Source organism: Solanum pennellii, chromosome 4 (assembly GCF_001406875.1).
Source record: "Solanum pennellii chromosome 4, SPENNV200".
Lineage (NCBI taxonomy): Eukaryota > Viridiplantae > Streptophyta > Magnoliopsida > Solanales > Solanaceae > Solanum > Solanum pennellii.
In genome coordinates, this window is record NC_028640.1 from 54,987,660 (window position 1) to 54,993,675 (window position 6,016).

A 6,016-nucleotide genomic window follows, 5' to 3' on the forward strand; every position below is an offset into this window, starting at 1 on the left:
AGATTTGAATCTTTGACCTGAGGTTCGGATTTGAGTTGACCAAGAGTTCACTATAAAAAGTGTCCTAAAATTATAAAATTTATTTTTCTTGACTAATTTTGAACACGTTATATATGAATTGCAATATATTAAGGCAATAATAGCTTATTTAGATTGACTTGACAATTGAAATAAGGTTTGACTATCGAATTACATGAAATTAGGCTTTAATTTTATCATGATAGAAAAATAGACGTGATGACACTTGTCTAAACCCAACAAGATGAGTCAGCCTAAACTCAACAATTTAAAGGAAATGCAGAAATAAATCAACAATAATATAAGAATGAAAAAACATAGTCATTTTGAAATACCTTAAAAAAGTCTGGTTTGTCACGTATACTAGCCACTAGTATAACAATATAAAATTTGAAAGATAAATATTTTTTATTTCTCGAATAGAAAAAAACATAAAATAAGGAACACGAGGGCCATTCGGGGTGACAAGCATCTTTCTCTCGATGTTTTCTCAGAAAGCCTCGGATGTAGATGAGGGAGAAAAAACAAATGGATTTGGGCTTTGAACCTACAAAAATAAGAAGCAAGGAGTGAGTACCAAACAACACGGTACTCAGTAATGACTCGTCTAATCAAGGTAAAACTAAGATAGAATAAAGCTACTCCTTTCATCCCAACTGAATTGCCTCAACTACAACCTACATAGAAATCAACCACACTAATAATTAACAATGCACAACTCACAAGGTTTATCAATCATAGCCTAGCCATCATAGTTCAATAATCTATAAGTATTTAGTATGTCAATAACAAGTATCAATAATGATCAATCACAAGTATCAAGTGTGTCACTAAAAACTATCGTAGATCAATCTTAATGGTTAACACTTACTAGAACCATTTTCAATCGGCACAATATCACTAGTCGGAACCATTTCTTTGCATCTTTATATAATGTCATTTGTCGGAACCGTTTTCCTTTAACACAATGTCACTAGCAAGAACCATTTCCCTTCAGCTTTATATAATGTCACTAACCAAAACCATTTCCCTTCAGCGTTATATAATATCACTTGTTCGAAACTATTTCTCTTATCACTAGCCAGAATCATTTCCCCCCAGCTTTATGTAATGTCGCTTGCTGGAACCATTTCCTATCGATACAACATCACTAGATGAAACCATTTCTCATTGCCACAATATCACTAGCTGTAACAATTTTCCTATGGATGTATATAATATCACTTGCCAAAACCATTTCCTTTTGACATAATCATCATATGTTTCACCATGATACATATAAATCAATGCAACTATGCAATTTCACACCATAAAAAAGAAACAAAAAACTCAGGCAATTCAAATCCACAATGATCCCATCAAGCATTTCATCAATCAATAATGTAGGATCCACAAAGGTGCAACTCACAAGCACTACTATCAACACATTGACTTTTTCAATACTCCATTTTTATTCATTAAGAGTTACAAGTGAAATAATTGAACACATAATTTCATTCTCATTAGTCTCCACAACACACAATGAAGGAAAGTACAAGATTCTACAAGTTTTACCAGACTTAGAAATTTACTAGCCTTAATTCAATCAAAAGTCAATTAGAAGCCTAAGACTTTTCTTTCTGAACAATGTTTAAATCCACACAATATACTCCGACAAGTAATCACAATAAGATTCCAAAAATAATAACACCAGAATCACACACTTAGAAAAATGAATCATCTCAACTCAAAACCCAATTCTGAAAAATGAGGTTTGAATATGAAAATCTTTACTTGAAAATATTTCCCAAGATATTTGAAACTTATTGGAGAAAACCATTTTGAAAAAAGAGGTAAATTTAGTTCACAATCACATTTTACTTCAAGAATCCAAGTTCTTGAACCCCCAATTTATCATTTCAAACCTTAATTTGAACACTTATAATCATAAATAACAATGGGTAAATGAAGATTTAAGATTAAGAATTGTTACCCAAATATTTCTTCTCAAAAACCTTCTCCAAATCACCACACCAAGACTCTAAAAAAATGGATAAATGGGGTTAAAACCTTAATTTTGTAAAGCATTATACTCAACGGTCCTCCGCGAACACGGACCCCTGTCCCTGAATGTGGACTTTAATAAATAGACCCTTCGTGAATGTGGCAGCACTAGCGCAAATGCAGAGGTCAACTGGTGACCTTCCATGAATGTGGTGAAGACTCAGTGAACACGGTTGAACCTCCATGAACGCGGGAGTCCCCAAAACTTACCATTAGTGAACGCAACCACCAGCCTTGCAAGAGCGGAGGGTTGGAAAACAGAATTCCAAACATTAGCACGGGGGGTTAAAACTTGAGGTAGTGCAGATGGCTTGAGATACTAAAGAACTATGATATCACCATCTTGTACCATCCAAGAAAGGCCAATGTGGTGAGTGATGCTTTGAGTAGGAAGACTTTTAGTATGGTGAGTCTTGCCGCTATCAGTGTCAAGTAGAGACTATTGGTAAGTAATTTTCAGAGGTTAGACAATAGTATCTCTGATTACAGATTATGAGGAGAGTAGTGGTTTAGTTGCTTTTATAAAGGCCCATTATTCCTTAGTTGAGCAGATCCATGAGCACCCATTTGATAATGAGAAGTTGTGCCTTATTCAAGACAAAATGTTGAGAGGGGAAGCGAAGGAGGCTATCCTTGATTCTAATGGTGTCTTGAGGATCAGAGACAAGACTTGTGTGCCCTAGGTGGGAAAGTTGATTCCATTAGTTCTAGAGGCGGCCCATTATTCATGATATTTCATTCATACGGGAGTGACGAAGATATATCATGATATGAGTCAACATTATTGGTGGTGTGGCATGAAGAGAGTTACTGTAGACTTTGTGTCAAGATGTTTGACTTGCCAATAGGTCAATTGTGAGCACAAATGGTCGGGAGGTATATCTCAGTGGATGTCTATTCCTACTTTGAATAGGAGCGAATCACTATGGAGTTTCATTTCATCTCAGTTCAGATTAAGTACATGGTGGATAAGTTAGCCCAACTACATGGAGTCCTTGTTTTTATTGTCTCTTATCGATGTTCATTATTCAGTTCGCATTTCTAAAAAGATTTGCAACACGGTTTGGGCACTCAGTTAGATATGAGTACAACCTTTCACCATTGATAGAAGGTCAGTCCGAGTAGAAGATTCATGTGTTAGATGATATGCTCTAAGCTTGTGTGATTAATTTTGGTGTTATATAGGATCAATATTTTCCCTTAGCAGAGTTTGCCTACAACAACAATTATCACTAGAGTATTTAGATGCCCCCATTAAAGACATTGCATGACAAGTGGTGTAGATATCTGATCGGTTGGTTTGATTTGACCGAGATGTATTCTTTAGAAACAAATTTCATAGGGTAGTTCCTTATGATTCAGAGTAAATTGTTCGACAACCTAGAGTTGATAGAAGATCTATGTTGATCGGTGAGTTAGAGCCCTAATGTTTATGGAGAGTGATCATGTTTGGCTCTGAGTGTTATCTAATAGGTGTGATGACTTAGCATAGATTAATTGTCCATTTTGAGATTTTGAGCTAAGTGGGAGAGATGACCTATAAGTTAGCCTTGCCACTTAGATTTTCAATTGTACATCATATGTTCGGATGAGTCTCATGTGCATTTTCTTGATTCGATTGTGTTAGGTACAAATTTTCTTTGAGGAGCCTATATCCATCTTAGATAGGCATATCCGAAAGATTAAAACCAAGAAGATTTCTTTAGTGAAGATGTAGTGGATGCACCACTTAGTTGGTGAGGGGACTTAAGATATAGAGTCTGATATGGATGCCAGATATCCTCAGTTTTTTTTGGCTTTAGGTACTTTATTTTATTTTATATTTGATGGAAAACATAATTTTTAGTGGTGGATAACGTAATAACTCGGTCAGTCATTTTTGAATTTTAATATAAAATTATTATTTTACCCCTCCCTGTATTGGCCTAGAGTAACTTTTGAATGAGTTTTAAAATTGGTTTCGAATTGCGAGTTAAAAGTTGTGAATTTTGGAGAATTTTGGAATTTGAAATGCTAAAGCTGTTAAACAGTGGTTTTGGTGTCAATTAAAGTTTAAAGTGTCGGAATGAAATTTCATTTTTGATCAATCTCGAAATGTGGAAATTAGTCAAAGAGAATTTTCGGTTTCAGATTTAAAGTCTTGTTAAGAATTTGAGGTCCTAAGTTGGTAATTGTACTTGAGACTTTAGCCTTTAGGTTGATTTTGGTCAACATTCGGGATTTAGATGCTCGAGTTAGAATTCTTAGAGTTCGTTTGGATTATCAGGGATGAATTTAGGTCTTATAGAGGTCTTAATCGAATTTATTCAAAGGTGCGGTGCTTGATTTTGCCTTTTTAGGCATTGTAATTATTTCTTTTGGCTTTCAAGATTTTTGATAGGTGATCTTAGATTCATATTTTGATGGTTCCATTGAGTTCGAAATGTCGAGTATAGTTGATTTGCATATTTAATTTGAGTGTACAGGATTTCGAACGAATTTTAAGGATTTTTCGATATTTTGAGAGTTGGCTCATTTTTCTTATACCTAAGTTTTGTACCCTTTGGTTTTGCGATAGGCCTTCACCTTTAGCAACATTCGCTTTAGCAGAGGTGTCATTGCTAAAGCAAAGGCTAAACTTTTGTGGGGTTCACTTTAGTGATGGTTGCTTAATCGTAACCTGATTCGCAAAAGTGAGACCCTTAGTTTTGCTGGGTTCGCTTAAGCGACTTCAAAGAAGGTTTATGTCAGTTATTTTTGGGGTTTTATATATTTTCTCCATTTTGAGTTCTTTAAAAGCGTTGCAGGAAATTTTGAAGAGATATCATGTGCTAATTCATTTGAGTAAGCTTTTGTGACTCTAAAACTTCATTTTCATTTGATTATTTATGAGTTTTTAACATCAAAATTTGAGATTTGATTGAAGAATAACAATATCATTCAAGAACTTGAATTCTAAACTAAAATGGTGATTGTGAACTGTTAGGTTCTTCTGATTTTTATATATGTTGTAGTTTGAAGAGGTTCGATTGGAATGAAAGTAGTGCTCGATTTTAACGATTTTTGCCTTATTTATTTGGTTGTTTCCTTAGTACCATGTTGGTTGATACTCACTCGTTGTTTCTATGCATTTGTAGGTTCCAAGCCTGGACTCGTGTTATTCTCTTCTTATTCTATATATGAGGCTTTTAGAGTAACTACTTGTCATCCTAACGGACCCTCTTGTTCCTTATTTTATGGTTTGTTCTATTTGAGAAACAAAGATACTGAGACTTATAATTATCTTTCAATACAATAATGAATTGTACACATGATAACCAAGTTTTAGGGTTATTTTTTTTATAATAAATGAGTTTTCCGCTCTTATGTCATTCTTGTTTTACTTTTCACATTTATTTCATATTAGAGTTCATGTTTTGTGCATCATCGGTGTATGAGATTTTTACACCATAAGGGACTTTTAATGAAATTTAACCATAGTAACTTATTTAATAAAATACCAATAATTATAAAAAAAAAATATTGATGGTTGAGTCCTACTTGGATTCTATTCATATTTACTTCCATAAATAAACTATTTTCTTTCCAAACTTAAATACAATATTGAGGTTTCCGGTAGGTTTTCATGATCATGCTTATGTAGCTCTTCAAAACATCAAAACTTGTGAATTTGCTAAGAAATAATTTTTAAAGTATCAGATGATTTTAAAACTTGACTAGCTTCTTCTACTTAGTGGTATGTTTTTATACAATTAGAACAAATTTCACATTTTAAAGTCTTTGTTTTTCCTGCTTTACTGGCTAACTCAGATATTGGTAAGCTTTAGAGTATCTGCATTCCAATTCCAACTATGTTCATCCTAGAAACATCAAGTTATGTAATGGTATCATATTAGTTAATTTTGTTTCGATTTGCAAAGCATCATTGTAAGCTTTTTCAGATACCATTACATAACTTGATGTTTCTAGGATGAAC